This window comes from Corvus hawaiiensis, chromosome 12 (genome assembly GCF_020740725.1).
Source record: "Corvus hawaiiensis isolate bCorHaw1 chromosome 12, bCorHaw1.pri.cur, whole genome shotgun sequence".
NCBI lineage: Eukaryota > Metazoa > Chordata > Aves > Passeriformes > Corvidae > Corvus > Corvus hawaiiensis.
Genome location: NC_063224.1, coordinates 953,822 through 978,821, shown reverse-complemented (window position 1 = coordinate 978,821; position 25,000 = coordinate 953,822). Strand labels below are relative to the sequence as shown.

General features: G+C 44.4%; 1 long non-coding RNA gene across 1 annotated transcript; it reads left to right on the top strand.

Annotated features, from left to right (window-relative positions):
- The first annotated feature begins 420 nt into the window (after positions 1-420).
- Positions 421-24,632, top strand: LOC125332291. Its single transcript, XR_007206440.1, has 3 exons — positions 421-603; positions 722-816; positions 24,317-24,632. It is a non-coding gene; the product is annotated as an uncharacterized LOC125332291 (long non-coding RNA).
- The last annotated feature ends 368 nt before the right edge of the window (positions 24,633-25,000 follow it).

Below are 25,000 nucleotides of genomic sequence, written 5' to 3'. Positions count from 1 at the left end.
TTGGGAAGGTGCCATCGCCATCTTGGGAAGGTGCCGCCGCCATCTTGGGAAGGTGCCGCCGCCATCTTGGGAAGGTGCCGCCGCCATCTTGGGAAGGTGCCGCCGCCATCTTGGGAAGGTGCCGCCGCCATCTTGGGAAGGTGCCGCCGCCATCTTGGGGCTGTGGCGTTGCTCCGCCCCGAGGCGGGGAAAGGGCGGGAAGGGGCCGTCCCCAGCTGCGGATCCCTCCCCTTTCCCTCCGCTTTCCCCCCCTCCTTTCCCCCTCTTTTTCTGTGCCTTTCCTCGCTTTCCCCCTCCTTCTCCCCTTTTTTCCTCCTCTTGCCCCCCTTTCCCCTCTTTCTTTCCTTTTTTCCTCCCCTTTCCCCTCTTCCCCCCCCCTTTTTCTCCCCCTGCTTTTTTTAACGCTTCTTTTCCCCCTCCCCTTTTTTCCCTCCTCTTTCCCCCATCGTTTCCCCTCATTTTGCCCCCATCCCTCCTCTGAGTGTTCCCAGCCCTCCCGGGAGGGTGCTTCTGGGCCGTGCCGGCCCCCGCGGCGGCTCCCGTGCAGGATGAGGCTGCCGTTCGCCTTTCCGCGGGTCAGGCATCTCCGTGCCCTCTCCCAGAGTGAGGAATCCCTCGGGCCGCACTCCCGGCCCTGCCGTCCCGCCTGAGGGTGGGAGCGCAGGGAAGCCCTGGGACGGAGTGGAAGTGCCAACACCGGGTTTAATCTTCCCCCTCACAGGTGCGCCGGGGCTGTCCCTGCGACCCGGCCCGGGAAAGAGCCTCCGGGGACGGCAGGGATTCCGCTACCGCAGCGATAAAAGTCCACGAAAATAGGTAGAAATCTTTATTAGTGTTTGGTTTCTTCCCAGGGACCGTGTCAGGTAAAGCCAATGCCCTTCAGCCTCTCAGATTTTGTAGAGGTTTTTGCACCGTGTGAAAGAGAAGCGGGCTCGGGTGAGGCTTTGGAGAAGGGTTTTTGCGCCTCAGGAGCAGAAGCTGACACAGAACTTGTCTTTCCCACTTTATTTCTAGCAAAACAAAAGTATTACCTGAGGCTATTACTTCAGAGTCTACATGGAGGAGTTACTAACATGAAAAATACCAAAGTTGTTGAGGGTGATCTCACAGTTTTTAAAGCACTACGGTATCCGCTTATTTTCTACACTTTTCCCACATGGTTTTGTATATTTCTGGATATAGTGGCAATATTTTGCTATTTCAAAATACCAAATGGTATTTTGGGTGCAATTGAAGGTTTAGTGTTGCTATTCGGCATCGTAAAACTTCAAAGATTTTGGCAAAACCAACAATAATTTACAAACCCTACAGAGTCTGAGACCTCTGGTGGAGTTTTCAGTTGTTACATCCTTTAGTGTTCCTGCTTAAAAAAAAAAAAAAAAAAAAAAAAGAAAGAAAGAAAAAGGAAAAAAAAAGTCTCTGGTGGAGTTTTAAGAGTTTTTTTCCCGGCAGAGGGAGATATCTGACCGTGGAATTCGAACACACCCAGGGTTTTTGTCGCTTGTTTTATCAATATACATATAAAACTCAATGTTCAAATTAACTAGTTCAATAAGTAATTTAGCTCATTGATTTTCGGGCATATCCTAAGTGCCATTACAAGCTACGGATATTTTAAATGCCATTACCTAATAGAAGGAATGTTTTAAGCACCTTTTATTGATTTTATTACTGCTTTATTTTGCTGTCTTGGTTTAAAAATCATTTTAACCACTCTGTCATAGAGAAGAAATATATCGTTGGTGAAATACAGTCAATTTCCTAAAAACCTTTGACATCGTTAAATAAGGAATTACAGTTGTTAAATCATGTCAGGCAGTGACGGGGGACAGCGGGGAGATGGACTGGGGGCAGAGGGCCAGGGGGCTGTGCTGGCCTTTGCCACTGTCCCCGGCTGTGACAGAGCCACGGCGGGGCTGCCGGGGCTCCTCCAGCTCCCCGAGCAGCTTTAAACCTCTGGAGGGTGCCAGACGGGGTGGGAGCAGCACGGAGTGCGATGCAGACACAATTATGGGGCATTTTAATGACCTGCTGTGGCTTTTTATTGAAATTATTCTCGAACTTGGCGCGTTTGAAGTTGGATTCTCTGGACAGTGTTGCTGGGAGTTTGGGGTATTGATGTTGTATACAAAGGGGTAAATCGAGCCAGCTCCCAGGGATTGCAGTTCCTTCCCTTCCCAGCTCTCTGGGTCTGCGATTATCAGAATTATTGAGCTAATCAGGTGGCAGATGCAGGCTGGGGATCCCGGCAGTGTGGTGCTTAATCAGAGAATTGAGAAGTAATGAGTGTTGGTGCTCAATAAAAAGCAGCTAATGAGGTGGTTGAGCTGTGGAGTGGCAAACATCCTCACTGAGAGGGGATCCTGCTCTGGAGTGCTGAGCTGGGACTGTCCCTGAGCACTGGCACCTCACCTGAAGTGGGGATGGAAGGAGGAAGGGACCTGGGATCTGCTCTTTAAATGGAACAGGTGATTCCTGCAGTATTTGTTGGGCTTTTATTTTGTTGAGAAAAACCCAATCCAACCCACACACAACCCCCAAAAGTTACACACAAAAGTTCTCAGAGGTGTAAGAATGGTTTCTGGTTTGGAAAGTAAGACTAAACCATCATAAAGTAGTTTAAAAATCAAAGTAATGATTATAAATGTTAAAGGAGGCTCTAGCTGTTGCCCCGGTGAGCTGTAGGGGGAGTGGGCAGCAGGGGAACGTCCATGGAAGGGGAGGGGGTTGTGCTGGGTCTGTGTCCAGCTCAGGGGGTCCCTGGGGGTGAACATGATCAACCTGGAACTTCCTTCCAAATCCACGTGTGCCCTGATTCTCCCCCTTTTGCCCCGATCCTCTTCCTTTTGCTCAGTTTGGGGTTGCACACTCGCCCCAAGTGCCAGGTTACTCTTTCTGGTACCTTTGCAGATGTTCTTTCCAGTGATGAGAGGTAGAAAAAGATGCATGGAAAGATCCATGCAGCTGGGAAATATTGATACCTGATACTTTGGATCCTAATCCTAAAGGACTCTTACTGATGTGCTGCTTTAGTACTGGTTGGGTTTGTTTTTAGGGAAAAACCTTCCTTTATTTTTCCTACTCTTCCAGACCATGCCCACTAGCGTGTATTTTCTTGAGGTACCTTCTCAAATGTGTTTAATCCATCAGGAGAAGCTGGACTTCCTCCAGACCTGTTGATAGTCTGTCACATAATACCTTTGTGCTCCCAGTTTGAACAGGAAATACATTTATTTCCCTATAAATACATTTAGCTTTGTCCAAATAACTGTAGTTTCCTGTTAAGATTTCCTCGGCCAGGGTGTGTCATAAACTGGTTTAGAAGGAATGATGCTGCCTGGAATTGAGCAAGGATAATGCAAGCCATGGAAGCAGAACAGAAAGCCACCACCACATGAATTGTGATTTATTTTGGTTAAAGTATAGTTCAGTGATGTGCTGACACTGTCTATCAGTACATGATGGCCTGAGCCAAGCTGCACTTTGCTTCTGAACGCTTCCAAATAGCCATTTTCCCCCTCAAATATCTGTTCTAGAATGTCATCTCTAAAGCAAACAATTAAATCTGTATGTATAAACGAGTCTATTCGCTTTCTGATATGAACTTTAAATATTTGTGTTGTAGTAGTTTATTTCTCTGTTTTCCTATAGGGTGCTTGACCAAAGCTCTGTGTGTATATGTGTGTATATATGTATATGTAGAAGTCGTTACTGACCACATCTGTGAATATTGTTGCAGTGCTGCCAAGGGATTTAAACCCTTTTGTTCCCACCTAGGGGGTAGCAGGTGACTCAGATAATCCTGCCCTCTCTCAGAGAGTGGAATTTTGACCGATAACTGTGGACATCGAATCCTCACTTTCTTTAGTTAAAAACCAGGAGTATTGTCAGCATGTCGTATCACACCATGGAAGATATTTAATGTTTTATATTCTATGCCTCTGATTTTGTTGCCCTGTCCAGACATCACAGGGTATAAAACATCAGAAATATGGGGTTTTAATAACTAAGTCCTAACTCTAATTTTTTATTTTAATACAGATAATTTTCCTTATGTTATTTTGGTCCCTTTGCTAAAAAATGATTTTAAAAAAATAGTGGAAACAAACAGTTAAAAAAGGCAAGCACAACAGGTTCTAGTCATACTTATTTTTCCACACCTTGAGGACTAGCAAATTCTTTAATATGAGATTTTATTTGTACAAAGCAAAACTTCAAACCCACTCCAAAGCTTTCTTATTAAGTGCTGTCAGTGCGGTGATTTACAGGGGCAATAAAGATCTGGAGGGGGCACATTCATCACGGGGTTCAGCGCACCAGGAGCCATTTTCTCCAGTGCTAAAGCCAAGTGATAAAATGAATTCTTTTGTTCTATAACCAAGACACATTCCCTGGTATTTTTTTTTTTTTAATGTGTGTTGGACTCCTTGGTTTGTAGCTTGGCCGTGTTCCTGTAACGCATTTATAAATAATGAAAAATTGCTCACATGCAGATGTGATGATGCATCTGGCAAAACCACTGCTGGAAACACAGGAACTTACTTTCTACTTGGTCTTATTCGCTAACTTTTCTCCATTGTTAATTCTTGTATGAAATTTTAACAGCATTTTTTTTAAACTACAGGGTTTGGGGAGTTTTGTTTGGTGTGGTGTTCTTTTTTTATTTTTTTGAGTGATTCTATACCTCTCTGCAAAACTCAGAGAATTCTGGTTAGGAAGTAATAAAAATATTCAAAACGAAGAGCCATTTTCATGGGGTACAGTGCAATTTGGAAAGCTTCACTTGCTTCCTCTGTTTCTAAACTTGTGCTTTGGTGACTTCTGGGATGCTGCTCCTTAACAGCAGCGGGGACGAAAGTTTGGCTTCTTGTCCAGAGGGAAATGCTGCTGCTTGTGTGGGCACTGCCCAGCCGCGGCTGGGGAGAGGAGCTGATGGGGAGAATCGGTGTCTTTGCCCGTCACCTGCGGGCTCAGAATCGGACTGTGCCGTGACTGTTAAAATAAAGGGAATTCTGGTTTTTCCATACGAAAACGCCGCCACCTATGGGCTCTGCCTGGAAGTTCTGGGAAGCCCCCTCGCTCTCAGCGGCCGGGGCGGGTGCCCTGGCACCTTTGGGACAGAAGTAGGAGAAACAAGTTGCAAAAAAATACTTTTCAGTATAATTTTGAACATCTTTACAAGTAAATGTAAACCCGCGTGAAGCTGCTGCCAATGCTGTGGTGTGGGTTGGGCTGGAGCCAGAGCCTGTGGAAGCGGGAGGCCGGGAAAGCTCCGCTGTTGAGCCGGGTTCGGATTGAAGTTGCCACCACACTGGGCAGGGACACCGTCCACTACCGCAGGTTGCTCCAAGCCCTTTCCAGCCTGGCCTCGGGCACATCCAGGGATCTTGATCTTGGGTAAATGCTCTTCAGCTGTCCCGGGTGTGTGTGGGATGAGCAGTTTTCCACTTGCTGTGCTTTACATCCAGGGGTTTGGAAGTAGGACTTGTGCTGTTGCCCCCCAGTCCTTGTGACTGAGCGGTTCTGGACAGTGTCCATCCGTGACTGCCTCGTAGGAGTTACTTATCCAGAGGGAAGCACTGCTGCAACAGCCCCAAGTCTCACCACAGCTGCTGTATGGCTGGTGGAAAACCAGAGCTTCGCTTGACCAAAAAACGGGATTTTGGAGATCTCTTTGCTGTAATTTTATGTTGACTCTTGAAATTTAGCAAGGAAAGCTGTGGTCTTGGAGGCTTTTTGTAGAGCTGTGTGTGTTACTGCTGATACTTTTATTGCAAAACCTTTAGTCTCTGATATTTAAGGTCAGAAATTGTAAGTGTGTGTGCGCTATTTTTTTTTTTAACCCAGGGGCCTCTTATACTGTAGTGTCATGAGAGATCCTAAAGCTTTGAGGGGAAAAAAAAATGGAAATACTTCATTTTATGAAGCAGTTTTGGGGTCAGTTTTTCTGAAATGAATGCTTTTATGTTGGATAGTTTAAAGCCCATCTGTTAACTGAAACCAACCCTAAGTGAAGTTGCAGTTGTGTTTCCTATTAGTCTTGTATCTTTCCTATTAGTCATGTATGAAAGAATACAGAGCCGTCCAGCAGAATTCCAAACAAAAATGGAAAAAGCAGATGGTGAAACTGTTGCCTTGTTGCCTTTCTTTTACAGGAGCGAGTAATTATTAATAGATCACAAAAATACTGTAAGAGTAGTTCTGTAAAGTGTTACCAGAGTCCCTGCTCAAGGTGTGCTTCTGATCATTGCGTATTGCAGGTGAAAATTGGCGCCTTTCACTCAGAGACACTGAAGAGGGTTTGAAAAATAGATCATGGATGTTATGTCTGGAAGCCTACAGTGAAAGATAAAATACACAATTTTAAATAGTTAAGCACTGCAAGTCTCTCAGGGCTCATTTATTATGTTGTCATGGTGAGCAACGAATAAAAAAATAAAATAAAAAGGCTGTTCCTTGGGTAGTTGGTACTTAGAGGCACTTTTCTTTTACAAGAGTTCCATGCTGGCTTAAGGAAAGATCTCGGAGAAAAAGAACAAACTTTATTTTTCAAATAAATTCAGCTAGGAACTCACAGCCTCCCTTGACACAGGGCTGAATTATTGTTAGTGTACACTGCTGGGAGAGTAACACTTACTGCTGTTTAACAACAATGGCTTTCCATGGAATTTCAGAAAGGCAGTAGGAAAAAGAAAGGCAGAGTTGAGTCCTGAAGCAGAAGGAAACACATCCAGCCTGGAGCCAGGCTCCTTTATCAGGCAGGGCTGCTGGAAGGGAGAAGGAACACGTTCTGTACAGGCAGCTCCATATGATTTGGTTGTAAAATTCTTAATGGCTTGTGTGTGTGAAGCAGGAGGTCCTCTCTTCCCTGAATAAAATCTCCTTAGGTGTATTTCTGCCAGACTTTCTCTCTTTTCCATTCTTAGACTGCAGCCAAATATTGGGAACGTTGTGTCTGCAAAGCTCCATTTGTCATGAACAGGAGACAGTAACTTTTTAACGTCGTGATGGAAGGTCACAGGTTGAGCTTGGTAGATGATGAGTTTAAAATAGCTGTGAATTGTGTCCAGGCTGTCCCTGCAAGGTTCCCTGATTGTGAAATTCCACTGAGCAGGCTCTTGGATGCTCCCACGTTCCCATATTTTCAGGTTCTGGAGGGCACCTGAACTCCTGGGTACTAAACCTGTCGCACAGGAGTTTTCATAGTGCTGGAACCCGTGGTGCAATGGTACGGGATATTCAGGATCTATAAGGAGGTGCCTCTGAGGTTTGTGTGTACAGTTTGGGGGGGGTGATTCTTTGGGGTATAATCACTGGTGAACTCTCAAATTTCTTTTTAACTGGTAAGCTGATTGGGCTGATTGTGTTCTGGGTGTTGAGCTTGGTGGTTTTTAATGGAAATCATTCTTTACTGGTTTTTTTTACATCAGGGAGGCAATTGCCCAAGTGATGTTTTCATATCAAAGTGTCATAGGCTGTGTTTGTTGATGTAAAATGAGTCAGTTTTTAGTACAGATTACTCCCTTGGCTCATGGAAAAGTGGTGTTCTAGCTCATCCATTCTTGGATTCCAGTGATAGTCCCTTTGCTTCCCTTTGCTCCTGATGGATCCTAGAAAAGGCTAGTTAGTTCTCCACTGAGCTTGATAGAAAAGGATTTTAAAAAAATATAATATTGAAAGGTGTTCTACTGGGGCATGAAGGTAACACCACAAGGGGGTACTATAATTTTATCAAATTTGCCTTGGTAAGTTGTTTTGTTAAGGTAAAGTGATTACAGCCAGCAGAGTTAATTTTAATATGCTAATACACCACAGTAAGTTGGAAACATAAATAAAATGATACAATTAATTTAAATGTAGAGAAGGTAGAGAAGCTTAGGAAGGTGACCTGTGTGTTACACTGAGATTGCACCCAGGCTGGGCAGATGTGAAGGGTTTCTCAGCAGGCTCCGGGAGGTTCCGGGCTGAGCTGCACTGACCTTTGTGGGAGGACGTTAACGCAGCTCTGCAAAAACTGCCTTCTCCAAAAGTTTGCTTTCATCTCTCTCAGCTGTGGGGGTTAATGGTTTTAACACCTGTGTGATGGTGGCTGTTTATTAGGAATTTTTTTTCAATGGAAAAATGCATTCTCTGGCATTCCTCTATTAGTGGAGTAATTGCTCTCAATTAAAATACATTGCTGGGACTCAGCTGGCACCCAGTTGGGAGGGTGGGTGGGTGTTAAATCCCCAGGGCTGCCCTAGGGGTTGGAGAACTGCTGCCAGTTGTACTTTTTGTGTCAGAAGCTTTGGATGAGCTCCAGAGAGCCAAACTAGAAAACAGGGAAGAAATAACATGTCAGTAGAACACGAGACAAATATTTTCTGCTAATTTCTACAGAAGAGAACAAATTTGTCGTTCCTGTGATCCTGTTGAGTGAGTTTTACTTTCATTAGGAGGTTCCCAAGACCACCATTTTCCCCTAGGACATGGAAAACCAAACTGCATGTCAACAAACCAGTGGAAAGGCTGGTTTGCCAGGGATGGTAATTGGGAATGATGTAACTACGGGATTTTCCAAATGCTTTTCAAGATGTTTTCAGTGGCTGTTTGCAGTCTGTGATTGAAATCTTCACATGGCATCAGAGTGTGTGGAGAACTTCGCCTCCAATGGGCACAGAATGCTGTTTGTTCTGGTCACGTTCCGTGGTCATTCCCTGGCTTTGCGTGGAAGATGTGCCCAAGGAGTACCATCAGAACATCATTAACTAAGAGCTGCAGCCTCAGTGTTCTGCATCTTCCACGTAAAGCCCAGGGGGCTGGATTTAAGGACTTCTGAGTGCCAGTGAAAGGCTTTGATTTCCCTGGGTGTGAGCTGTGTCCTGTTTAGGAAGGCTGCAGGTAAAATATGGCAAAATTGGGAGTTCTAGTGAGAATGTTTAGTCACAGAGAACTCACAGGTAACTTTTTTCCAAGGAAGAAACCAAATGAGTGCATTCTAGATTTTGTATAACAAATTACTGGTATTGAATTATCAAATTATATGCACAATTAAATTTTTATTAAATAAGGAATAACGTATGCAGTATTATGCTAATCTGGTGCAGTATAACAAGTTTGTAAGTTTAACACACCGTGCACTGTGCCTCTGCCTCCCAGGGGACTCGTTTGAGACGTAAGGCATTCAGCAGTTGAAAAGGAAATTATAAAATTAGTCACTTGAGTAATTTAAACATGCAAATAAGTGTCCCAACTGTGGTGATACCAGATTTAGCTGAATTTACTCGGGCTGCTTCGACTTTATCACCCTAATTATTCCAGCTTTGTGTCAGGCTTAAGAAAGCAGGAAGCCAGAATTCTCTGTTACACAAGTTTCTTGTGGTGCTATTACTGCACTGTGTGTGCCCTAGCGCACTCACTGGGAAAAACTTATTCCAAGGGTTTGTTCCCTGCTAATTAGCAGAACAAAAGCAATCAGGACTGTTCTATCACCAGAGACTTAGCACACTCAGGTTTTATGAGTCAAGCTGAGTGAGGTACAGTGCACGTATGTTCTGATAGCAAATGTACAGCCCAGCTGAGGGAATTCCGTGTGCTGGAGCCCCTCAGGAATTCAGTAAAAATTACTTGTTTAGGTAATGACTTTTTTTTTTTTCCTCAGAGCCATCTCCTTGCGTGTCTCTGACGTTAAAACATAGCTGGCTCCATGAAAATATTAATTATTTTAGAAATCTTATCTACAAGGAACTGGTTGCCAGAGGAATGCTGATGGAAATAAGCACATGATTGAGTTGCACATGCAGGGCTGTTTTCAGGCTCCTGTTAATATTAAAAGAATGTTAATGTAAAACATTAAGATAAGAAATCAGAGGACAGTCTCTACCTCCATGAAGCCCAGGAGCTCCTGCTGAGCTTTGCTCAACCAGAAAGTACAGAAGCTCTGTGATTAAATTGATTTAGCCCTTATTATTGGCAATAGGGTGACCATTGCTCGGATGTAAGAGTCATTTTTTTTAAAGGTATCTTGGTGATAAAATGATGAGAGTCTAAGAGACATTTCTTCTTAGTTTTTGGCATAACTTTTCACATTTTTTTTCCCTCAGGAAGTGTACACAACAACCCCATTTTTCACATGAATAAATGAAAATAATCTTTGCAGCCATGGATGCTTCTTAATATTAGTTGAAAGTAAAGGTGCACATAAGGCTTCTAGTCTATAAAGAAGGGGAGAAAACAAATAAGAACAAGTGTTAATTCATGTACACAGAATTTGTGTCTGCACAGCAGGTGAAAATGCTACATTAATGCTGGAAATATCTGTCCTGCTGTGTAGTTTTCCTTCCTTTTTATTACTCTAGTGTTTGGTCTCGTATGAATGCACCGTACTTATTTGCATGTTATCACGACAGATTCCTCTTTGCTTCTAGTTATCCATATAAAGAGATAGATGCTACACATGACCTCAAGAAAGTATTCAGATGAAACACTATCTTAAAATATTGTGGGTTTCATAGCACAGTGTATATATACATACATTTTATTTTTAGTTGAGGTTATTAATTGCTCACAAAAATGCCAACTAAGAAGAATGTTGTTAAAGTGTAATGTCAAACGCTTCTAATTATGGCAATGTGAGGAGCAGGGGTCAGTTGGAATGTCCATGAGATTAAATAGAAAATTATCCTGACTGTGTGACTCAAAGCTTTCAGCACCCCTGTTTGAGGAACCACCAGCTGTGGCCGTGGTCCCCCATGGAGCTCAGTAACGCGTCGTGGATCGACGCCTGTGTTTGTAACGGGGTCAGACCTTGCTCTGGACATGTGCAGGGATGGCCAGTCCGTGCCTCTGGGCAGTAACTTGTCAGCCATCAGCCCTGTCATCGCTGGAACCTTGAGCTGGATGTCTGGGTGAGCCTGTCCCCACTAAAAACAGCCTTGCCTTGCTCTCAGGGGAGTGCACTGACCGTGTTCCCGCTGGGGCCGGACAAGAGAACCGTGTGCCAGTGCCTGACGCGGCTCACGCTGCCGTCGCACGCTCCAGGTGTGCGATGCCGCTTGCTTGGCGTGTCTGCCCACTCGTTTGCAACTGGGTTGTTCTACCGTGTTTTTAAACAGAAGAGAGGCTACTCTTGCTGTGCTTCCACTTGCCACATGTGTGGGGCTGCTGCCTCAGGCTGGTGCTCTCCAACCTTCTGGCATGTCGTCGGTCTGGATCTGCAGTAGTCATAAGATATATGTTGTGGAAATAATTCCTCTTTTTGTTTTTTCAATTAGAATAACAAGGAAAAAAACTTACAAAATGCGGATTAATTTGATAATTTGGTCTTGCTGGCCACACAAATTCCAGTTAAAGCTTGTACTTCATGAGGAACCAAGTGTGATAGATGACATACTCTGTTTTGGTCTGGAAGTTTGTTTACCTCTGTTATTAATGTTGTGTCATACTCTGAAAGGATCAAGGACACCGTATAAGGGGAATATTTTTTTACAAAAGGGAAATGAGTATAGTGAGTGGAAGAAGGGTGAGAATACGTACAAAAGTGACAAGCAACCCGTCAGTCATTTTATGTTACTTTTCCAGATTGCTTTGTGTGGCACTTGCATTTTTCCAGTGGGTTTTTCTGATTGTGCTTTATGTATTTTGCTTGACACAGCAGGTACTTGGCGTTTGTACTTTTGTCTACGTGACTCACAAAATGGGCTTTTCCTTAAAATAGGTATTTTTGCACTGTTTTATGCAGCATCATGGTGGATTGGTGTGCTTGTGCCTCAGACTGGCAGGTCAGTGAAGCCAGGGAACAGTCAGCACAGGAGAGGGGAGCAGGAAGCCTCTGAAGGGTTCTCTGAGATCTTGGCTGCTCCTTGGGTTCCTTTTCCTTGACACCTTACAAAATAATCCGCTGCCAGAGAATTTCTTGCCTGTGTACAACTTCCCTGGTGCCTTAGGTGTTGGTAAGTTAAAACAATGCTGGGCTGCTCCAAGATGAGGTGACTGGTGAGAGGGGTGCTGGAGCAATCTTCAGTGCTCTCCTTCCATCCCATGGCCAAAACCACCGGAACCGTCACACTCCACAGGTACATGATCCTGCTGGAGTGGCCAGCATGGGCATTACCTCCTGGGGACTGCACCTCCCAGCTCTGAAGAGCAAGTCATTTGCATGAGGTAATTAAGTTTTTAATGCCAGGTGGTCAGAGAAATCTCTTGCAGGAGGCAGTGCCCGACGCAGCAGCTCAGGGAGGCCTCTGGAGCTGGCCACGCAGGACGTGTGAGCTGCTGTTTGAGGGAGCCTGCACAGGCTGGGCTGAGCTCTTTTTGTGGTTTCTGGCCTGCCAGAGGCAGAGCTGGGCCAGAACCCTGGGAAATGCACTGACGGCACCATGGCAGGGCAGTGGGGTAATCTCCAGGTCTATGTCTTCATAGTGCTTATTGAGTTTTCAGCATTTTAGAAAAGTTCATCCTTCAGGTCTTCAGTACACAATGAAACATTTAATCATTTGAAGTTCATATTAGGTCTAAAACTGAAAGTAGTCTGGTTCCTTCGGAGAAATTTCAGTGTCTCCAGAAAATATCAATACCAGCTCTTTGAGAGGCTCTTGGCTGCTCAGGTGACCCTGGGGCATCCCTGCTGCTCTGAGTCAGTGGGGGGACTTTGGATTCCTCTCCAAGTTCTTTTTGGAGCTTTCACTGGGCCACAAAAATGTCACTCAAAAAACCTTGTCGTTTAATGAAGCTGTTGCTCTGCAAAGAACAAGTTAGATGAGGTAGCTGTCAAAATATGTGCTTGGTCCTCTTCTGACCTAAAAAGTCTGGATTTGGTCCCTGATGTCATGAGGCCAAACTTTCTCACTTCCTTGACTTTAGGAAGGCAACTGTGACTGAGATACTGCAATGGATGTGTTGGGGACTGCGTAATTAGTGTCTGAAATCAGCGCTTAATAGCTTGTCTTCATAAATTTATTTTCCCTTCTGGAAAAAAGTGTTGATATTTTAAGCATTTTAACTGTTCATGCTTATTTTTTTGCTTCCTTTTATGACATAAAAATTCAGTTTGGTTCATTTTGAGCCTGACTAGAAGGCGAGGTTTATTTTGGCAGCTTAGTTGTAGATCGGCCAAGAGGAAAATGAAAAACTGTAGCCTGTGGGCATTCTGCGTGTGCTTATCTCCGTCCTACTGGAGCAGGGATAACTGTCTCCTTCCTAGGAAAGGAAAACAGGTTGAGGAGAAGCCTCACATAGTTATATTTTCTCTTTTTTTTTTTTTTTTTTACTGTAGCAATTCTGCACAAGGTCTGCTGGCAGTGTTGGGGGTGGCACAGACACACCCACAGCTCAGGGTATGCTGAAGTACTTTTGCCCAACAGAAGTTTAATCAATTTATTAAATATTTGTTTTTTCTGCTTCTAATGGTTGGAAAATAACTTGAGACTGTATATCTCTGAGTATTAATCTAAGAGTGAATCAGAAAACAATAATTTCTGTAGGCTCCTTTTTTGGTGCTATAATTCAGCCAAGGGCACACATTCCAACAGCCCGGGCACTGGGCTGGTCCCTTCAGGGCTGTGCTCTCACCACAGCCAAGGACAGGCGTTGTCAGGTTGTCCTGCTGTGGTCTCAAACACCTCCCAAACTCCATTGGTGCCATCAGGACCGGCTGGGACACGAGGGGTGCAGAGGGAGCCTGGCTGCCAGCCCTGGTGCTGTGAGACCCCTCAGCTACAGCAGCCTCTGCACCCACCTTTGCTGCGTGGCACGGTGTCAGCAGAGCTCTGCTTGGGAGGGCTGGTAAGTCAGGGACAGCCAATTCCTGCTTTAACAGGACCTGTAACATTGGATGTGAGGTACTGAACGGCTTTAATTTACAAATCCCGGGATGCTCGCTCACTCTGTTTGCTTTTGCATCATCAGCTCTTTCACATGAAGCATTTTAAAGATTCGTAGTTATTAACTTTCTGCCAAATTTTATCACTTCGTGTTGTGTGCTGTTTCCCACTTGGATATATGGGAATTTTTTCTTACGAGGGATGATCAACATGTAAAATCTTAATTTTTAGGAGTTGGTACAAGTTCAAATACTATTGCTTTAAAAGAAAAGGACTCTAGTGAGACACAGAGAAGAAACTTGATGGAAAAAGTGAGGGACCTCTGTGCTTTTTGGTAGTTTTTTTTAAAGCTTCTTGCTCAAAGGCATCTACCCTGTCCTCGGAGGACTTGGGTATTGGTTTGATGTCAATTCTTTCACGAATAAACTCTTCTTTCTGTTATTCTAATCATACATGTATGCTGCTAATAAAATTCTTCCTCAGGGTATCTGGGAGGAAAACCTTATTCCTTTGTTTTGGGCCAGCCGGCGACTGCGGCACTGGTGGATTAGCAGATGAGAAGTTTATTCCAGAGAAACAGCTTTTTCTGGAAAATTGCTTTGACAGAAACCCCTCATTCTGTGACCAGAATTCACAGACTTTCAAAGTAATTAGGGGGACTTCAGTAACAAAGAAATACAGGCAGCAAATCCAACAGGAGATTTGGCCATTGCTCCGCAGCCTTCCTGTCTGCGTGTCCCTCCTGCTGCTGGGGGGAGCAGGGAAATGAAGGGGAAGAGGAGTTACTGATGGTGCTGAGAAGCCTTTATTGCTGGGACACCAAACTCGTCCATCTCCTTTAGGCAGAGCTCTGTTTTTGGGAGCAGGAGCACAAGCAGCCTCGCTGTGGAGGTGTGGTGTGGCAGCAGGCACCTGGCAGGAGCTGTGTGGTCTAACACAGGTCGGCTCCAAGGAGCAGGGCAAGAGGGCGTTCCAGAAGCTGGGCATTGTGGTATGGGATGGCACTGGCAGGGCGTGTGCCGGCCTGGCAGCCAGTGGCATCTCCCACGGGCCGTGCCTGTGGCGGGCCCCGGCTGTGTCCCAGCGTGGGGCGGAGTGGGCTGCACTGGCCACGCAGTTCCCCAGTTCCCGCTAAGGGAAGAAAGCACCCATATTTTCTTGATTAAACCATTAAAAAGTCTTTGGGGATGGGAAGGGGAAGGATAAAACCCTCTGGAGAAGAGTAATGCTCTTAATGGCCTTCACTCTGTGGGCGATGCCCACCACCGGGCATTGTCCCCCTTCTTTTGTCCTAATAACAAACGCACACTGTGGGCTTAAGGGTTGCTGCTGGAACTGTGGGCCCCGTCAGCACCTTCCTGCTGACTCAGGGTTACTGAGAGTGTGCTGGCATTCTGGGCCAGCCTGGGCTGAGGGAAAAACAGCTTTCCTGGGTCTTTCTTGGGACTGACCCTAATTGTATTTCCTTATGCTGCCCAAGGAGGTTTGTCTCCTTCGTGCCTCTGATCCTATGGCAACAGAAATCACAGATCATGATTAAGTAAATGCAAAGTCTGTGGTGTCGGATCCACGTGTGCAGTGGTGGCAGCCAGATGGCTGGGAGTTTCCATGTGTGTGCTTTCTTGCAGAAGTTTGGGAAAAATCAATTTGCACAATCAGGATGACTCCCAGCGCAGAGTTCCTGTGTAAAGGTGAGGTGGCCTGGTGCCACCAGAGCATCTTCATCCCAGGGCCAGAGTCTGCTGGATGCCAGGCGTGTGGGGCAGGTGTGCTGAGGGGTGGCACACCACAGGTGCCCCCCCAGCCTAGCCCATGCAGGAATGTGCCCAGCAGCTTTCTCCCAAAGGAAACATGAGGAAAACATCTTGTTTTAGAGAGATATTTAATATGTTTTTCATATTTGGAAGGCAGTTAATGTCTGGGAATGTCCTTTTGCTCCCTGGCCAGCATGATTAATATTACTTTTGATCTTTGTTAAAAAAAAAAATCAGAGTAAAAGTGATTTATCTGCAAGGAAAGCAACAGCAATTATTTACTCTGTATTCATGGTTAAAGTTGCTTTCTTTTAAACATTATTTTTGGGAGGGTGAAAGTTCTTAAAAATAAACATGGTTCAAATTATTTTTAGATTAAAATACTTTATGGAAGGAGAGCTGAGTTTTAGTGTTTGAGCATTAAACCAGGTAGTTAAGTCTTTGGGGAAAACACAGATGTAGAAAGGCTGAGCAGAAATGTGCCTGGAGCTAATTACATGGGGCGGCTAACAAGGATTCTAATGAGGATGCTCCTGGGTCAGGTGGTTGTGCCCCGGTGGGCTGGTTTGCTGCCTTCCTGCCAGCCCTGTGCTGGGGCTTGGCTGTCCGTGGGCTATGCTGTGCGTGGGGCCATCCAGGCTGGTGGGCACAGGGACTGGGCACGGGGATTGGGCACAGGGTGTCCCCGGAGCAGGGCAGGAGGCACCCGCGCATCGGCTGTGCTGCTCTCGTGAAGCGTTGGTGAAAGCTGCCCTCAGCAGAGCACCACTGAGGCTTGGCAGAGGGCTATAGGTAATGTGCCGATAATTCAGGATGTGTTTGAAAAAGTTCATCAGAATTATTGCTGTAGCTTTTTTGCCTGTGAAGCTGAAAACTTCATCTACCTGGTGTCCAGTGTCACAGTCTGACTGGGAACCACAGAACCATGGAACAGCTCAAGGTCACAGGATGGAATTTGTGGTATTTTAATTATATATTTATTATATAATTAATTAATTATATAATTATATATTAATTAATTATATAATAAATAAATTATATATTAATCTATCATGGTCCCTTCCAGAACCAGCAGCAGATGTGATGTCCTGAGGCCAGGGATGGTCCCTCTCTGCCCTGGGGAATGATGGGCTGCAAACTGGGGTCCACTCTTAATACCAAAACTAGGTGTCTGTTGGGGCTGACATCTCTGTCCATGCATCCCTCTGGGATGCTGCTGGGCTGGAGTAGGAAGAGAGAAGCGTTTTTTTGGTTCTTTATTTTTCTCAGTCTAAGTGTTTAAAGGCTATCTGAGCTCATGTGTTACCTTTAGGAGAGGTGATAACTGGTGATCCATCCATGACCCCTATGAGGGGTTTAGGATGTGCAGGTGAGAAGTGCAGGTGTGGGACTTTGGAGGCACAGCAGTTGTAGTGGTTCCCTTCTAGACAGAGAGGACAGCAGCTTTACAGCCAGTGAGGTTCTGGCCCAAGACTGTCACAGGTTTTGTACTAATTTTACGCCCAGACGTGTCTCTTGGGCAGTCAGAGGCAGTGAGGGTCCAGCTGGGCAATGAGCAGGGTCCTGTGGAAGGGGATCTCTGATCTTTGCTGGTTCTTCTGATTGCTTTCTGCCTCTGGCTTACACCATGTCTAATTAATAGTAACAAATGAAAAACCAAGACTGAGCTATTGAGTCCATAATGCATGAGTAAGCTAAAAAGATAACCCCAAGTTACTTCTCTACTTCCAGAAAATAGCCCTGAGTTCTTCATTTTGTATTAAGGCTGTTCTGGTGTGACAGCAGGTCATGTACCATAGACATGATTGTCAAAGAAAACACTGTTTATCCTTCTCATTTGATTACATTCTGTGATGAATAACAGAGATTTCCTTTTACTTACACCTTCCATTATGGTCATACAGATGTCATTTGGGTGGAAATATTGCACTGGTCCGATTATCGTGTAAAATCATCCGTGTTATTTTCAGCCTTAAAAGCCCAAAGCGAAGTGCGTCCACCCCAGTTGGGGCAGAGACTCCTGAGAATGATTCTGCAGGACTTGTGTGTATTAAATCCTGTGGAGCAAATCACAACGGGCTCATTCCCAGCTGGGGCTCTCTGGGCTTTTTCACCTCTGTAGTTACTTGGTAATACAGAAAGTGGTTTATGCTTCATATCCCTGTTCATAACCTCACAGCACTTGGCTGCAAAATCCTGTGAGGTGGTGTTGTTCTGGATGCAGGAGCTCAGGCTTGACTGAAGGAGTTTTATCATTTCCTCTGCAGTGGCTGATGCAATTAGAGGGGTTTGGTGTAATTAGCACTATGTGACAAAGGGATGTGGCCAGAGCAAACCTATTTACTGAGCCATGACTCACTTCTGCACATTGAGGAGCCCATGACTCACTCGTGTGTCACTCTGTGACACCATCCTTCATCTACAAGGCTGCTCTGTTGAACATCGGATGATTTTGATTTTTCTCCTTGGAACTGCCTTGGCACAAGGTTATCCAGGATGAGGCTGTTGATCAGCAGCTCCTTCGGATACTGAAATTTTCCTTGTGGGTGATGCACAGTGCTCCCCAAACCCAACCTCTAGACTGCAGCAGAGATGTGTTGTGGTTGAATTGTCTTCACTTTGAGCCATCCCCATCGCACACCTGGTCCCACTGAGTGGTTGGCCCTTGTTCTCAATGTGCGATTCACTATCAGGGTGCTTTGATTAATGCAAGTGACTCCTGCAGGGTAACATTTTCTGTGTCAGGATCCTGAGGGTCCAAACCTTCCATCTCACCTACTTTGATACAATATTTGTTCTTTTCATTGTTAATGTACAAAACATAATTCCACTCATAATGAGTTTATGGACCTAATGCTACCCTATTCCTAAGAGGAATTTAGATTGCTGTTAGATATTAGAACATTTCTCTGAAAAATAGTCCATAAATTTCTGTTCTTCCTCAAGAGTCTCAGTGTTTGACAACTGGTTCCTCTGATGGGTTTTGTGTGTTTTGTTCTGTTTTTTTTTTAATTATACATATTCCCACTTTTGGGCAGGGAGTCTACTGGTCCCTCCCAAGCTGCTTCAGCACCACAGATGTGAATCATCTGCTTCAACTCCACAGTGAGCTGAGAAATATCTTCTCAAGAGTGCTTAGAGTTGTGAACACTGTAAATGAGAGCAGCAACAGCAGAGATATAGGAAACAGATGCTGTGGCTTCCGGCTGGAAATTCAGTGACTGTTCTGGCAAAATACTTTAGACTCATTAGATGCAAAAAGGTACTACAAACCCACACAAACCTGTCAGACTTGAACGCTGCAGCCTGAGATGGTGGTGGTTACCATGCTGGCCCATGAGCTGTAGAAACTTGAATTACGTCGTGAGAATCTGTTGTCTTGAATTTGGTCAAAACATGCTCTTAGTGAGTGGCAAAATCACTTGAAGGAAATGTCAGTGATACCACAAAATCCCAGAATGGTTTGGGTTGGGAAGGGACCTTAAAGCCCATCTCATCCTACCCCCTGCCATGGGCAGGGACACCTCCCACTATCCCAGGCTGCTCCGAGTCCCGTCCAACCTGGCCTTGGACAATTCCAGAGATCCAGGGGCAGCCACAGCTTCTCTAGGAACCCTGTGCCAGGGCCTGCCCACCCTCACAGTAAAGATTTTTTCCTAATGTCCCATCTAACCCTGCCCTCTGGCAGAGTGAAGCCATTCTCTGCTGTCCTGTCATTCCTTGTAAATAGTCTCCATCTTTCTTGTAGGCTCCTTCAGGTACTGGAAGGGTAGAAGGAGAAAAAAACTTTCCTATCAGGTGATAGAATTGTACCCACCTGGGTTTGCTAAGTCCCAGGTAGTTTTTGGAGTGCTGAGTTGGGGTCAGTACTGGCTGAATGTAAGTGATGTGGTTTAGTGATTTTATGGCTGGTTCTTGCCAGTCTGCGTGGGTGTGGAAACAGACCCTGTCGCACACTCTACCTTTATGGAGTGGATAAACAGGGGTTTCATCCGCTTCCCATTTACTGGTACATTTTGTTGTCTTTGCCATGGGCATTTAAAACTGAGATGTTCTGAAGAGCCCTGCATGAAATTTTAAAGAGACGGGACCTTTCATCTGCACACCAGCAGGACACCAGATAGATGAACAAGAAAGAAAGAGAAATTGTTTTTGAAGCAATAGCAAAAAAAATAACAGTAGAAGCAATTATTTTATCAAAGGTTTATTTTCTTTCTTGTTTTTTAAAGACCTTTCCTCGGTTGAAGTTGGCTACCTTCTTATGTATGTTTGATTTGTGGTTTTCACAAGGTCCAAATGAAAAATGTCAGCTGGAAGATGTGTATTGTTAATGAGCAATCACAATGGCCCCGGTGATTTCAGTGAATTTTGGTGCTCAGAGGATTGCAAAACTCTTGTCTTGTATCCCCCAAACAGGAACACATTTCTCTTTCACATTTCACTCTGTTCCTTGACTACGGACAGACCTTTTCAAAGAGGAAGGATGAAGTTAGTCTTTGTTTGTCTTTGTTTGTCATGTTCTTGCTTGTGGTGACATAAATGGTGTTCTTTGCGGCAAGGAGCTGGACTGTGATCCCTCAGCCGCCTCTGCCAGGCCATTAGGCAGTAATCTCCACTTGGGTTGCTTTGGCTTGTGTTGGTGGCCCGACTGTGAGAAGTTCACTATTGCATTACTGGTTCCAGGTCCTTTCAAATCGCTGCTGGTTTTGATCAGTTTTCCTTTTGCTGACTGATCTCCTGCCTGCTGCTCCTCACCCTGCTGGGAGATGTTCCCCTGGGGTGATGGAAGCTCCAGCTGAACCCCATCGCCTGGCTGGGGTGGCTCTGACTTGCTCCAGATGTGCAGGTGGGATGGTTTTGGTTTTAATATTGATGGTGCTCCAGTGGGAAGGAAAATAAAGCTCTTCTCCTTGTGTATTTATCGTATGACACACTGGGAGCAGACTGCAAATACCACCAGCTGCCCCAAGAATTGATTTGGAGCAGAGAAAGAGTTTGAGGGGAGAGCAAAGCCACCAGCTGTGACAACCCTGAGTCATGGGGAAGAAAGTAGTCCATGGGGTTGGGACTGACAGCTGGGCTGGGCTTTACTCCCATGCTGATTAGAACATATTCTGGAGGAGCTCCGCTGTCCAGAATGTGCAGGACTGAAGACATTATGCTGGTGGCTTCTTCCAGGCTGAGGAAAACTCAGAGAAATCTAAAATATGAATAAACATATCTTGTGTTCCTCACTTTCAAATCTATAGACCTTGTATTAATTAAATAGGGCAAGCGGGCAGGGAAGGGGTTTGTACTGCCAGTAAATATTGGAACTGGGATCTTGTTTGAATTAGGGTGATGTCTGCTGGGCAAGAGACACCTACAGCCATATATAAGACCAAAGCTTCCAGCAGTCCATACTGACTTCCCTGAAAAGCATATTTATATCTTCCAGACCAGTAATTAATCACTCAGTAGGACTTTTTGGGACGTGAATTCACAGAATATCTTTTTGTACTGCCAGGAACCACAAAGCATGGGCACAATTAAAACTCTGATTTAATTTATTACGTAGAGGCATGGAATGGGAATGTTCTAAGCGATGTTGACAGACCAACATTTCACAACCACCTGTTTTTTTTTAAATAGAAAACAAATGCTGCTCCTTACAAAAATTAAATTACATTAATAGCAGTTTTCTAATACACTGCTAAGGAAGAAAATCAAGTTTTGGCATTAATTAAGATGTGAAGAAGTGGTATAATTTTTAAAGAGAATGCATTTCAAAGTTGTCCGTTTATATAAAACAAACGATACTGCCTTTTGTTGAAATGCACTTTAAAAGTACACGGTTCTTTTGAAAAATTAAAAATAATTGCTGAAAGGCTTTTGTATGCTGATAATTTCCTTTTAGTTAATCTTGGGAGTCCCTGCAGCTCCTCTGGTGCCTTCATGTGCTGTTGTCCATTTCTTGGCCTGACACTTGCAAAAAGGCACTGAAACAGATGCACTGAAAATCCACAAAGGTGATTAAATAAGTGAAAAATTTATCTTATGGTGACAGATTAAAAAAAATCAAGCCTCTTCTGTTATCAGAAAAGCACTGAAGAGGTGGTTGAACTTGGTCAATAAGTGCCTACACGGGCAAAAAGAATTAACAAATAGAGAGCTCTTAAGAGTAGAAGAAAAAAAATACAATGAGATTTAGTGAATTGAATTAAAGGTAGACAAAAATTTGACTAGAAATAATGTACGTGTTAATCAGGGAAGGTGATTAATCACTGGAACAACTTAATGGCCATTATGGTGGATATTTTAACATCGAGAGTGGATGATTTTCTAAACCTGCAGTTCAAGTGCAACTATTGAGCTTTAAACTGGAAATAATACAGAAAATTCTGGTGGCCTGTATTAAGCAAAGTGTCAGATCAAATCATCACATTATCTTGAGTCCTGTGAATTAACAAGGCACTTTTGTTTCTGAATAAACACGACCTCTAATAATTTCCTTTTTCTTGAACAACTCAGTCCTACCAGCTCGAGTTTTTATGATGTTTTAGTCCATCATCATTAATTGAACAGGGATTTCTTCAGTGGTGAACCGAAGTACAGAAAATAAATGTGAGGAGCTGTCAGGAAAATAGAATAAAAATTTTTTTTGATGTTTCTGCCTTTTTGTATACTCCTATCTGTTCTTCTCTTCAATCTCCCATGCTTTGTGTGGCGGTGGCATCCCGTGTCACGCGTGGTGTGATGCAGGGCTGGAGTGATACTTCCAGCTCTAATTTTGCTACCTCCTGTGCATGTCACAACATTGGCTTCTGTGTTTTATTATTTGGTGTTTATCATATCTGCGTGTGAACGTTGTGTTAGGGTAGTGATGGGATAAACCACGAGGAGCTGGGAGAAGTGACAGTGTGGAGAAAGGGTTTCATGTTAATAAACTGCACGTAAACCTGTGCTGGTAAAAATCCTCCTCTGGCTGACCTGTGCTGCAGTGCCAGGTGAACCCAGCGAGTTACAAAGATGTGACCCCAGAGTGGGGCTGGGCTCTCACCCTCAATCAGAGAGGGCCTTTTGGAAGTGACACTGAAGGTTATCTTGGGACAGCTTTCCAAGCTGATCTTACATTTCAAGTGCGGAGGAATCCATGGATGGATGGAAAGGTAGTCCCAGAAATTAAATGTGGGTCACCATCTGCGTGACCAGAAGTTTTTATACCCCTGGTGCTGAGATAAGGCCAGACTCATTGAAGCCAACAGGAGAAGCTCATGGTGCTTTCAGCTGCCCCAAGATGATTTGAGTGCCCAAAGGTTCCCAGCTGCACTGGGAATGCTGGAGCTCAGGGAACAGAGAATAACACAGGACGAGCGTAGCACTGCCCTTTGGGTGCCAACGTGAACAAATCTGACACAGAGCAATGAATGGAGGAAGTAATGGCACTTTACTGTACAAATCAATCAAATGTGATAAAAAAAGGGTAAATGTTTTAAAACCATGAAAATAATTGAGTTTGCAGAGCAAATTTGTCTGCAGTTTAAGGCTATTTTAAAATAACACGTACAGAGATCTTTCCACTGGAGTTTGAAGGACTCTTTCATTTCTGAACTGACCAGATACAGTTTAAAATATGTTGGAGAAACCACAAACAGATTTTAAAACCTGTTCCAGGACAAGTGAAATTTGGGTATGATTTACAGGATTCCTGGGGGGATACTTCACAGTGCACGTCTCTGTTTCTTCTGGGACTTTAGAGGCATTTGTTATCCATGTTTCCGTGTTTTAAGGAGCAGGTATTATCCCATGTACTGGTACCAAATGGTTTGGTCCTGAACTGGGAAGAGTTTTATTGCGCTGTTGATGTTGGGGTCGGGAGGCCAGGGGACACCTGTTTGTTTGGCTCTCGGAAGAACTCTGTCCCTTGATGGATTTTAGATTTATTCACACACTGGAGATTGCAGATGACAGTTTCTCTGACTTTCTTTTTAGATTCATGGTTTGCAAAGGTTTTTTTCTTAATGAGCTGTTAATTCGTAACAGTATTCACCAGTGATGTAAAATAGCTGTCTGGTGCTTTCCAAGCTGGTTTGCATTGTGCTGGAGTTCGCAATTTTTAAAAGAAAAGGATTTATTTCGTCCTGAGATTTCTTTCTTAGGTCACAAATTTCATAAGGAAATTTTTTTAAACTTGTTTGTGCTTAATATTTGCCCAAATATATGCAACATCTGACCTTGGCATGCATCGTTGTGTTTTTACAAATTAATTCTCTTACATCTAAACCCCCACCTCTGATCCTTCAGAGCCCCAGCAGTGTCATCCAGGTCTAGCACAGCTCCTTCTGCTCCCTTATGGACTTGCTCTAAAAACTGCTGGACACTCTGATGTATAAGCTCACAGATGCACAAAGCTTGTGTTTAAAACATCTTTTGGCGTGAAATCTGTCCTCCCCATCCCCAGAAGTGTCCAAGGCCAATTTGGACAGGACTTGGAGTAACCTGGTCTAGTGGAGGATGTCCCCTCGCAATCGCTCTCATAGTCAGGTACAATGAAGAGCTATCCTGCCTAATATTTCAGTTTTTCCTGCTCAGACATTTTATGCTGTTTTGCTTCTGAGCAATACCAAACCTCTAAATAACTTCATAATTAGTTTCTGCAGTGGTGTGGAAATAAAACTGAAATGAGAAGTTAACACTCAAAGAAAGCACCGTTTTAGTAACTGGGTGAGGAATGAATGATCAGGCACTGGAGGCTTGAGGATCATATTGTCACTGCTCACACAGGGACTGAGAAAGGAGCAGCGGATGCCATCATCAGGGAATGTCGGGATGCCGCAATCCCCACACGTGCAGCAGGTGCCCGCGCCAGCCGCTGTCGCCAGCTCGGGTTTTGCAGCAGCTGCGAAGGGAGAAGAGGGAAGCAGCGGCCGGACCTGCGGGGTCCCGCTGCCATCGGCTCGGGAGGGCACCGCATCCCCCGGGCACGCGCGGCGGGGGGAGCGCGGGATCAGACATCAAAGATGAATATAAATAGGAAAGAAGCCAGAGATAAAAAGGACCATAAGGCTGGAACAGTCCGTGGAGATATTCCATGTTTATAGCGGGGTCTGGGGGAATAATGGGTGTTTATAAATGAGTTCAAGGGGATAACGTGTATTGAAATATGAGTCCGGAGGGAGAGTACGTATTCAAAAACTATCTACTGTAAATAGCATAATAATCCCAGTATTTCATAAGCTCATAGGAAAGTATTAAATAAAAATAAATTACAAATGTCTGTGGCTTGATTGCAAATTATTTCAGAGCAAAGGGAAAGAAAGTCCTTTGCAAAATGTGGAAACCATCTTGTGTTAAACAGCACCAGAAAAAAACCCTAATTGTAAAAAGTAAATGTCAGTTACAGTTATTACAGTGGCCATGTTGTTTCCAATAACAATTTGGCATTTTATTTAGTCTGTAACAATCTAC